The sequence below is a fragment of the Pholcus phalangioides genome, unplaced genomic scaffold (assembly GCF_987345545.1).
Source record: "Pholcus phalangioides strain wild (caught in Gottingen) unplaced genomic scaffold, Ppha-v1.0 ptg000008l_1, whole genome shotgun sequence".
In the NCBI taxonomy this organism is placed as follows: domain Eukaryota; kingdom Metazoa; phylum Arthropoda; class Arachnida; order Araneae; family Pholcidae; genus Pholcus; species Pholcus phalangioides.
Window position 1 is genome coordinate 62,814,755 of NW_028301601.1, and position 12,445 is coordinate 62,827,199.

A 12,445-nucleotide genomic window follows, 5' to 3' on the forward strand; every position below is an offset into this window, starting at 1 on the left:
CGTCAAACTCACTGGACGATAATTAGACACCACTTCTCTACTACCCTTCTTAAATATCGGAACAACGTTAGCCAGTTTCCAATCTCTCGGGACGATACCCTCAGCCACACTACTCCTGTATATCTGTGCGACTGGCCCCAACAATTCATTAGCACCTTCCCTGAGAACCCTGGGATAGATATCATCTGGTCCTGGTGCTTTGCTTGCACATACATTTCTTAGAAGATTTAGGACCTCCACGTCTTCCACTTGAATATCGTTGAGCGTTTTATTACCCCATGCAACACCCGTATATCGAATATCATTATCTCCATTAAAAACCGACGCGAAAAAGTCATTGAAAGCACTACACATGCCTACATTGCTCTCTACCTTTGAGCCTCCTATCGAGAGGGGGCCAACTGTCCCCTTACATCCATTATTGACGTATCGAAAAAATGATTTTGGGTCAGAGCCAATGTTATCTGCCAACCTAGATTCAACTTCCTTTTTACTATCCCTTATCGCTTTCTTCAACAGTCTCCTTTTATCAGTAAACAATGATAGGTCACCTCGTCCACTTTTATACTCTCTGAATGCTCTTTTCTTTTCAAGATAAAGGGGGAAATGAATGTCACTTGCAATTTTTATAATTTATGTGATGCTGTTATGAATACTTTTAATTAAACCGTTAATCAAAGGTTGTTTTAATTTTGTCCAAAACTTCAAGGTTTTCAAACACTTTGATGGCAACAGAAAAGTGGGGATTATCTGTATGTGGGATTGATTACTTTATGAATTCTTATGATGCTGGGTAAAAGAAAATCAAAAGTTATAGTTTCTAAACTACTTTATATCTATATTTTTGAGAAGAGTGAAAATTCGTGTAGCAGATTTAAAATACATTTGTATATGTGCCCTCTTTTTTTTCGCTGTTAAAAAAATGGGAGCACATAAGCTCTGAAGTTTGTCATGACTCCTTAAAAACTCCTTAATTTTTATTTAGAAAATTTTGTGTGAACCCTGTAGTAGAGAGAGGTATAGCAAAGCCTCCTAGGTGAGACTAGTCTATGAGAGGCTTTGCATATAGCATTGTCTTGTTGGGCATTTTGCCTGTTATGACCTTGTATTCTTATTTGTCTGTCGAGCAATACTTAATCACAATACAATTGTTTTAATGAGTTTAGATGATGGAATCTAAGCATTCTCCAGGACTGCTTTGGCTATTTTAGCAAAAGACCAAATTAAAAAAAAAAACGAATTGTATTTAATTAACTAAACCATTGTAAAACTAAAAACCATTTGTATTTCCAGGGCTTGACAAAGCGCAAAAAAATCTAGATGCCAGAGAAATTTTTTAGGAGCCAAATGTTTTGAAAAACCACAGGTAAAAACATGGTATCTTTCAACTTTTCGAGAACAAAGCAACTCCTGTCATGTTATCAGTTCATCTTTGTTACCTGGGATTTGTGGTGCACTGTTATGTTCATATGTGTCCTATATATATTCATATTTTTAATAATTTAGGACCCTTGTTTCACTTGGGGTCACCTTCCTAGTCATTCCTAAGAGTAGAATTCTTAGCATAAGCCCATTAAATACCAGTTCATACTCTTGTTGCTTACTCTTGCTGGGGCAGATTTCAAAATGAAACTCCTATTGTTTTGTATCAAAACCTTTCCTACCCTTCTTTCAAAATATAAAGTAATATAAAATAAATTAACCTGCACTTTATCTAAAAAAAAAATAATAATTTTCGATATAAGGGGACTCCTAGAATTAATTAGTTTGAGTTTCCATTATTTCGTGTAGAGAAGTTTCTTTCAGTGTATGAGTGTTTTGCATTACGAGTAATTTTACAGAATGAATTATGCTCGTAAACTGAAGTCCCCCTATAATCCCATTTTATTAATTTTTTTTTTCTCACAAAGCATCTTTTAATTTAGGTGGTGATGATGAACGACTTGTTTGACTTATATTTATGAAGATTTCCGTCCTTGTTCTGAACTCCTTATTTTTCCATAAGATGCAATTAAATGATAAAGTTCAATTTATATCTGCAATTGTTGTCTGAGTGAACAATTGGATTTATTGACATCAAGATTTTCTTAGACAATCTTTTCCCAGGAAAAATTATAAAAAGTCAGATAATCTTAGCAGGTTTTGAAATTTTATTTTAATTTTTGATTAATATTTACAGCAGTTGTTCCCAATCTTCTTGCACTTAAGCCGCGTTCACACGTACAATAAAACATTCCGGGAAGTTCCCGGTAACTGGGATTTTCACTACAAACCGTTCACATGTCATTAAGTTTATGCCTGTAATCGCCCTCTTCTTTCCGGAAGTCGTCACTGGTTACGTAGGTTGAATGGAAGTGATTGATTCAAGATGGTTGACAAAGGAGCTTATAGCAGTTTTCACGGTGCAAAGGATTATGGGAGAGAAGGTCGGTGTCGACCTCCAATCCACCCCTTGAAAGAAGGGCTTTTTTTGATGAGCTTCTCTCCCACCTTTTTCTTCCCTATGAGGGGAAAAAAGTTGTCATGCCAGTAATTACCACTAAAGCGACCCCCAATCTTACACATGTGAACAGGGCTTTATAGGTACGTGCATAATTCAGGTTCTACTTTTCCTACTTTTGGAAAAATGTCCTATTTTTGTCCTAATTTCTGGGTTTTGTCCTACTTTCTAGTTTTTGTCTTACTTTTCACCAAATCCTATCAACAAAATTCATGTAATTGATTTTAATTGAGGAGGGAATCATTGATATATTGCCAAATAATACAAATGTTGTAGATTGCAATTAGGGTTTCCGAATTCCAAACATTTTGAAGCCATCAGGAATGGGAAATTGAATTTCCTGTGAATTCCCAAAATTACTTATTTACACTGGAACCCCATTTATATGGCTCCTTCCGTGTATGCAATGTTTTTTTGGCCTGCTTACTCTACACTTTTTAAACTTAAAATATTGTATTTCAATTACACAATGTTTTCACGACATGAATTCCAAATTTTATAACTGATTTAATGATATATATTATCATTATATTTATATTATTAGAGGCTAGAAGTTCAGGCAAAATGTCATAAATGTCTATTTTTGTCTATTTTCAAGCTTTTCTGGAAAAAAGGGTTTTTTTTTTTAACTTTTTCTGTCATAAATGCCCATTTTTACATAGTTTTTAGTGCATTTCAGAGGCATGCAAACTTGGTATAGTATGACATAGTATGTAGGTATATAGTATGCAAACTTGGATATTTTGAACATTGAGAACAAAAGAAATGCTTTTTAAAATTTTTTCTAATTCGTAGTATCAATTATCATCAGAAAGTCTCCACTTCCTAGTCCTTTTCTTCACTCATCAGCACCCCTTACTTTATGGCTTTACTTAAGGGCCCTTTTTTCCCATGGGGAATAATTATGTAATACCCTCCAATATTTTCTTGCGTTATACTTGAAAACTTATTCCTTTTGTCTTTTTCGTCCAACCACCTGCAAGTGAGTGAGAGAGTTTTACAGCTTTATGCTTCCCAATTTCATGAATCCCTTCCCTGGGAAAATTCGTTGTTCACAACTGACCCCCTATTTTTTTAAGCAATCCTGCTATAAAATAAAAAATCGATTGCGAGGGGAGAGGGATTTAGGTTTTTTTCCCTACTTTTAAGTGGGGATGACCAATGACCACAATCGTCTTTCAATCTTAGTGGCTTTAACCCTCTGACTGCTCAATTTTTGGACCGAAATTGCTTCAAAAATTGTCAATTTTTTTTCACTCAAAAAGTGAAGTTTGAGCGGTAATACCACGTGCCTTCAAATGGCGCAATTTAGTGGACAACTAACGACACCTGTTGGCCAAAACATAAATGAAACATCTAATATTGTATATAATTTATTTCAGTGGTTAAACAGGGAAAAAATGGGATGCGCTCCTCAATAAAGGAAGAAAAACACATGCCCGCGGAAATTGCGGCATGAGCAGCCAGAGGGTTAAATGGCAAAAAAAAAAAAAAAAAAAAGTGCAACTGGGGGAAAAATCTTTGAAGCTACACATCTCGAACGCTTAAATGCAGTTTAAAACACAGAATTCTCAAATGCTTCTTCTGTGTTAGTGGGTAATGAATTATTATATTTATTAATTATTATACTACTAAGCTAGTGAATTATTATATTTATCAATAGTGATTAAGAGCAGGGTTGGGTTTTTGACATGACAAGATTCAAAAACTGGTTTAAACTGTCAAATACCTAAATAAATACATTTGGATAATGTTTCAAACACAGTAGGTTGATAACATCATGAGAAACTTTTTGTGTATTACGATTTCTTTTTTAAATACAAACTTATTACAATAATCAAAACAAAATATAAATTATAATTTGCAATTTTGAATTTCTCGACAGAGTTTAGAACAGATAATATATAATTTTATGGTCCATTTTCTCTGTTGATTACCTGTGCTCAATTTACTAAGTGAAATAGAGCTGTTTATTCAAAATATGTGTGATAGGAGATCACAGGGTTAGGTTTTTGAGCTTAGTATTAAAACTAGAGAGATGTGAGGTGTGTAAAAAAATTTCGTTATTTAAAAGAAAATATATTCTTGATTATTTTCCAATTTTTACGAATATTCCTAGAGAATAATATTCTCCTGGATGTGAAAAATTGAAGAATAATCGAGAATATTCATTTTTCTTTTAAATAGTGAATTTTTTTTACTAATTTTGTTTATATTATGAAATATAAATCAGTTTTTTCATTGCCTGAAACATTTAAAATGAAGCAATTTTTGACATTCGGCCCCCCCCCCCGCAAATGACAACTTTCAGTTCAATAATATTCTCAGAATATTCTCTTGGTCATGGTGAGAGGTTTTAAAAGTTTGGTTATGAAGATTTTAGAAACCTTGAGATTTTTTAGAACCTTCAATTATTTTAAAATTTGATAAAATTTTTTTCAGAAATAAGTTTAAAACAAAAAGAAATTAAACCAAAATGGATTGATAAAGCACCTTCATTCTAAGAAGATACAGAACTGTTGTTTTCTTCAATGCACATACACTTAAATTCTGTATCACTCATATTTCTTAAAAAGTTGTGTAATTCACCATGTTGGTTTCATTTTCTTGCTTTCAAAATTCAAAATTGTGGGCTACAAACTTCAATATTCCTTTCTTCTTGATGGAAGAGAGATCGGGACAGAGAATATTCTCTGAAAGGAAATATTATAAATTAGTAGAGTAATACTATTATAAATTAGTAGAGAATATTCTTATCAAAAATAATGAGAATTATTCTCAAGTTATTTATAGAGATTATTTATTATAAGATATTCTCCTAAAAAAAGATTATTCTCGCGAATTTTACATCTCTAATTAAAACAATCAAAATTTTTTTGTCCAAATGTTATTCTTACTTTTTTACTTAGAATAAGTTATAGGAGCTTTTGCTGATTATCATATGCAATCAGCACTGCTAAATTGAAGGACATTTTAATCCTACAATTTAAAATTTTTATTGTTAGCTATACAGTCTGCCCCCGTATTTGCAGGGGGTTACGTTCCAGGGGTGACCGTGAATACGGAAATCTGCAAATAACCGAAACCATAGGTTTTTGTGTTTATCTCGTTTATTGAACATCATGAGAAGAGCAGGGTGACACAGAGGTAGAAGGGAATGTAAAAGAGGATGTAGCAATTGTTGGCAATGTTTTCTGAAAAAATATTTTGATTTCTGTGTGCCGTTTCTTCTTCATATCATCAAGTATGTTGGAATATGTTGACAAGGCTTCCTGTTCTAATTTTTATACATGCGAAGAATGTACCGTAGAGGTACCATCTATGTCATGAAAATAATCTATTGCTGATTTGAACTTACGAAGCCCTTCCACTTGTAACATTTTCTGTTACACCTGGTGAACTTGTCTTCCACTTTATCTTGATGATCTTCATCTGGTACCGCTTGTTTCAGAAGCAGTCAGCTGCATTAACTCCTCCTCTGTCAACACCTCTGAATTGCTATTCATTTAGCTGTTTGACTTCCTCTACATCCATATCATTGAACCCTACTCCACCCACCTGTTTCGCTAACATGACAATGTCTTTTATAATCTCTTCAGTTGGTTCTCTTTCTCTGTGAAAATTGTTATGTACTGGAGCGCACATTATGGCCAAAGGTTAATCCAACCTGAGTTGACTGTTTCTCTCTCAAGAGCTGCCACAGCTCTTATCGCGGTTAAGAGATAGGTCACAACCTAACCAGTTCGTCCTGAACTGGAGTATGCTGTAAGGTTTTGGAGACCATACCTACAGAGGGACATAGACTTGGTTGAAGGGGTGCAGTGAAGAGCTACGTGTGTCCTTATTGGCACACAGGGCTCTTCAACCACAGGGCACACAAATCTCATTTTAACGAACACTTTTTTATCCTCCAGATAAGTTTACATAGTGTAAGAATTCACTATATTGTACATGTTGATTTAAGATACTTTATTATATAAATTTATCACTATTAAAATTACTATGGGTTAAACTTTACTATTTGCATTGCAGTCGAGTACAAACACATCCAGACATTCCGAAGTCTCGACTCTCTCTGTTCGTAGCACACATATACATATAAGCATACACTCACAGCATTCACAGCGACAATAATGGATGACTAACGCCATCTGCTGGACTATTGGTTGCTATACAATAGTATCGCTACAGAGCATCCTCCCAGTGAATAGGACGAACGATACATGAAATTACTGCAAAATATATACGCATATGAGAGTAACATGAAATACAGTATTTTTTTTTTTGAATTGGTTACTAAAGATGATTTGCATTATGTGAAGCTAAAAAAAAATATATATAAATACTAAGAATTACATATATATAAAAAATAAATAAAGATAGAACAAAAAGTTTTGTATGCATAATAAAAAAAATTGATACAGAGATTGATATATAGTTGCCATTGATTACTGCAAATGTGGCAACATATCTTTTAGGAAAATGAACTTTTCGTCCATATCGAGTTGTACTTTTTGCAATTGATTGTTCAGATTGTTCTGCTATTGCAGGTTCAGACTGTACTGATGGTGTTGCAGGTTCAGAATGTTTTGTTGTTGTGTCTGAATTTTTCTTTTCCACAAATGCAGGTTCTACGCGATCAATTGACACTTTGACTGTTCGGTTCGGAAGTTCGATAGTCACTGTCTTGTCATCTCTGGTGATCACTTTGTGTGGTCACCCGTGTAAGGCTGCGATAGTGGTGGACGCACAGTATCTACTCGCAAGAATACGTGTGTGCATTCTTTCAGAGATGGATGGACATACATCGCTGTTTGACCACGTGCTGATGTAGGCACAGGCTTTAATCTACGCATCTTTTCTTTGAGTTCCCTCACGAAATTCGGAGAATATGTTGCTAATGGCTTTGACGAGTCTGTGAGAATATCAGCTGGTAAACGTAATGAAGTACCGTACACAAGTTCTGATGCACTTGCTCCGATGTCTGGTTTTATTGCTGTTCTGATACCTAATAGCACTATGGGTAGTGTATCAGTCCAGTTTTGATTCTCGTGAGCTTTGATTGCCGATTTTAAATGACAGTTGAATCTCTCGATCAGTCCATTGGATCTTGGGTGAAAAGCTGTAGAGTGAATTCGATTTGTGCCAAGAAAATGATTGAGTTCCTTGAATAGATTTGACTCAAATTGCCTTCCTTGGTCCATAGTGATAGTAGAAGGACAACCAAAGCTGCTAATCCACCCCGTAAATAGTGCTTTGCACACTGTTTCGGCATTGATGTTGGCCAGTGGGACAACTTCAGGCCATCGACTGTATCTGTCTATGATGGTGAGACAATATTGCATTCCTTGTGACATAGGAAGGGGTCCTATTATATCGATATGCAGGTGTGAGAAACGTGTATCTGGAGTTGCAAAGGTTCCTAGTTGTGCTCTTGTGTGGCGTTGAATTTTTGACCTTTGGCATTGTATACACTGTTGCACTAATAGCTTAACAGATTTCTGCATATGGGGCCATACATATTGGGCAGATATCAGTTTACGTGTGGCTGAAGCTCCTGGATAGGAAAGGTTATGAAAATGCCTAAAAATTGTTTCGCGTTGAGATTCAGGTACGAATGGTCTAGCTATACCTGTTGACCTGTCGCAATAAATATTTGTATCAGATAGAGGAAATGGTATCAATTTTAATTTTAGAGAAGTGTTTCCTTTTAGGTAATTGTGGATTTCAGGATCGGTTGATTGAATTTTAGCGAATTCTCTGAAATCTAAATCTGGTGCTGATGAAACTGAATCTACCTCAATGCGACTTAATGCATCAGCTACAACATTGTCGGTTCCCTTTTTATATCTTATATCAGTTGAAAACTGAGATATAAAATCAAGTTGGCGAAATTGTCTTGGAGAGCATTTTTCTGGTTTTTGTTTGAAAGCAAAAATTAATGGCTTTTGATCTGTAAAAATTGAAAAATTTCTGCCTTCTAACATGTAACAAAATTTTCTTATGGTAGTATAAATTGCAAATAATTCTCTATCATAGGTTGACTATTTCTTTTGGGTGTCTGATAATTTTTGAGAAAGAAATGCTATTGGTACCCATGTGTGGTCAGTATATTGCATTAATGTGCCACCAACAGCATTATCAGAGGCGTCAACTGTGATACAAATTTGTGCACCTGGCTTTGGATGCTGTAGCAAAGTGGCTTGAGCCAATGCTTGTTTTGCATCGTGAAAAGCAGTTTCAGTCTCAGGGTTCCACTGTAGTTTATTGGCTTGATTGCATGATTTTGTTAGTTTTGATTTCTTTTTATTTTGTCGACCTCGAAGAAATTTAACTAATGGAGATAATATTTCCGCGGCTTTAGGCACGAATCTCCTATACAAAATTAAATAGGTTTAAAAATCTGCGTAATTGTGTTACAGTTTCTGGACGAGGAAAATCTTGTATTACTTTAACGCAATTTTAAAGTGGTTTAATTCTGTTCTCTGAAACGTTAAAGCCTAAGGAATTAATGTTAGAAACACCGAAGATGCATTTCGATGGTTTAAGACTTAAACCATAATGATTTAGCCTATCGAAAAGTTCGCGATTTGAGATGTTCTTCCTCTGATTCTGAAGCAATCAGAATATCATCCAGAAATGCATAGGCAAAAGGCAAACTGCAAATAGCTTCATCAATGAATCGTTGAAATGTTGCGGCTGCATTGCATAGCCCAAATTGCATTCTTGTACTTTCGTACAGGCCAAAAGGAGTAGTTATGGCAGTTTTATGAATATCATCTGAATGAATGGGTATTTGATGATATGCTTTAATCAAGTCAACATGCGAAAATATTTTTTTTCCATGCAGTTCTGCAGTGAAATCCATAATAGTAGGCACACTATACCTGTCTTTCACTGTTTGCGCATTTAGTGCATGATAATCACCGACTGGTCTCCAGTCTATGCAATCTTTTTTTTGGTACAAGATGTAGTGGAGAAGTGTAAGGACTTTTTGAAGGGCGCATATGGCCTAAATTAATCATTTGCTGGAATTCATCTTTTGCGGCACGTAAACGATCTGGTGCAAGTTGTCGTGGTTTTGCAAACACCGGTTGACCGATTGTTTCGATATGATGCACAATGCTATGCTTTATTTCTACATTTGAACGTGGTGGTTTTGTTATCTCAAGAAATTTTCTTTCTTTGTGTTTTTCTTCGTTCTCGTGAGTTTTACTTAGCGTGTTGTTTATTGTTGGGTCATATTCTGCGGTGATTTTCTTTTTTTTTTAGCGCACGTTGGATTGTGAGATAAGTGGTTTTTTTTTTTTTTTATATTGCTCTCATTTTTTTTTAAATTTTCGTTGTGTATTTTCGATCGACTTATATTTATTTTTCTCGTTCGCATTTCATTTTCGTTGTTTTTTCGCCAGGTTCGCTCGCTTCTTTGATATAAGTTCGTAGGTTTTGGACGTTAGTGTTAGCAAACAGTGTATACTTTTCCCGGGTACTCTCAATAACGTTGTTTTCCTTCCATTTGGGCCTATTGTTGTAGTGTTAGTGTTTTGAGATAGTTAGCTAATTCTAATAAGTATAAATTGTACTTCGTAGCTTAATACTTTTTTTAGAGAGTGTTGTATTCTTTATATACATATTTATTTTATTCTTCGTGATTTAGTGCTGAGCATTCTACTTTACGTAATTTTTTCGTATAATCTCTTACGTATATTTTGCATAGTAATGTATTTTACATTATTTTAATTTCCAGTTAACGTTTCTCATTTTCGTATTGTTAAGTATTATTATTATTATCTAGCTTTAGCAATAGTGTTAGTATGCCTCGACCTCGACTAGTGTTGTGTAGAGCTTGCGACGGGAGGTTTCCCTGGTCTAGGGGTATAGTAGCTGATAGTTTCAATTGTAAAGGGTGCTTGGATAGAAAAAGGCTGGAACACGAGGTCGAAGCTTTACGGGAAAAAGTTAGGGTGCTAGAGGGTCCGGTTATAACGGACCCTCTGGTCGTCGAGCCACCTGTTGATGAAGAAGCAATCTCCACGAACAACGACATTTTAGAGGGCGAATGGGTGGTCGTGGATGAGGTAGAGGGGGATAGTGATAGGGGTTTAATCATCGGCGATTCTATGGTTAGGGAACTTGGGAACCGAGTGTGTAGGGATTTTCGGGGTTTCGAGCGCTGTTGTCTTCCTGGGGGGAAGATTGGCAACGTTCGAGACGTTTTTCATCGCCGAAAGTTGCCCTTGCGGGTGATTCTGTGGGTGGGAACAAATCAGGTAGGAGCGAATATTAGTGAGTCTCTGTCAGAATACCGGGATTTACTATTATCCGCTAGGGAGGGGGGTTCAGATGTGGCAGTGATTCCAGTGCTGCCAAGGGGTAGTAGGGGATATAGGAGTAGGATCCACCAATTCAATATAGGCCTGAAGGACATTTGCTCCTCACTTGGGGTCACGTTCTTGGAGCTTCCCGCATTTACCGATAGGTGGCTTCGTTCGGATGGGATCCATCTAAATAAGAGAGGGGTCTGGGAGGTTTACGATAGTCTTAGGTCAGGTTTTTTACTCCCAGACCACGTAGTCGGGAATGCGGGTTAGTTAATGATAATCACAACAGTACTGACGGGGAATTACCCACCTCTGACTTGGATGGCTTCTCGATTGACAACAAACCACCGGGCAAATTAAAATGTGTGTTAATAAATGCCAGGAGCTTGGGTAACAAGAAAGATTTTTTAGAAACTATGATAGTTGTGGAGGACTTGGATCTTATAGCCATTACAGAATCTTGGGCAAGCGATGGGGATGAATCTTTCTTACACATCTCCGGATACGATACTTTTTTGAGAAATAGATCTGATAGGAAAGGGGGTGGAGTGTTGATATACGTGAAATCATGTTTGAAGGCTAGAGAGTGTAACGTGCAGAGAAGTGATATTGAAACCATATGGGTTGAACTTGAGAACAAAAGACGTCATAAGCTTATTGTTGGGGTTTGTTACAATCCACCGAATAGGGATCAAAACTATATCGCCAAAATGCATGATGAAATTTCCTACATGTGTAAGCGAAAGAGGGTTCTCATACTAGGGGATTTCAATTACCCGGGTATTGATTGGGAGAACCTTTCATCTGGAAATCAGTATGAAAGAGACTTTCTTAAGTTGGTGCTCGAAAATTTTTTGTATCAGCATGTATCAGAAGCCACTAGGGGTACTGCTATTTTGGATTTAGTTCTTACTAGTTCTGAGGATCTAGTTGAACATGTTTCGGTGGGGGAAGAGTTTTCTTCCAGTGATCATCGTATCGTCAGATTTCTCTGTAACTTTTCCTCGGGTAAGGTTGATAACAAAAGATTGGTTCCTTGTTTTCGGAGAACTAACTTTGATGTTTTGCGAAGAAGGTTAGCGGAAGTTTTCAAAGACCGGTTGGAATCAGTAGGGGTGGTAAGTCAATGGGAAGAATTTAGTACGAAGCTGTCCTCTGTTTTGCACGACGTCATACCCTTTGTTCGAAAAAAGCGTGTTTGTACATCACACCCTCTATGGTTCACGGATAGCGTGCGGAACCTTTATCTTGAAAAGAAAAGAGCATTCAGAGAGTATAAAAGTGGACGAGGTGACCTATCATTGTTTACTGATAAAAGAAGACTGTTGAAGAAAGCGATAAGGGATAGTAAAAAGCAAGTTGAATCTAGGTTGGCAGATAACATTGGCTCTGACCCAAAATCATTTTTTCGATACGTCAATAATGGATGTAAGGGGACAGTTGGCCCCCTCTCGATAGGAGGCTCAAAAGTAGAGAGCAATGTAGGCATGTGTAGTGCTTTCAATGACTTTTTCGCGTCGGTTTTTAATGGAGATAATGATATTCGATATACGGGTGTTGCATGGGGTAATAAAACGCTCAACGATATTCAAGTGGAAGACGTGGAGGTCCTAAATCGTCTAAG

The 12,445-nt window shown here is 36.2% G+C and overlaps 1 long non-coding RNA gene across 2 annotated transcripts in view; it reads left to right on the plus strand.

Annotated features, from left to right (window-relative positions):
- LOC149084730 (uncharacterized) overlaps window positions 1–12,445 on the plus strand; it is a 46,701-nt gene that overhangs the window by 16,521 nt on the left and 17,735 nt on the right. Inside the window, exon 2 of one of the 2 annotated variants that reach the window (XR_016192998.1) lies at window positions 1,294–1,366. The exons of the other annotated variant lie outside the window; for it this stretch is intronic. This is a non-coding gene — a long non-coding RNA (uncharacterized LOC149084730). The remainder of the gene's footprint in view (window positions 1–1,293; window positions 1,367–12,445) is intronic. 2 annotated transcript variants of the gene reach the window in all.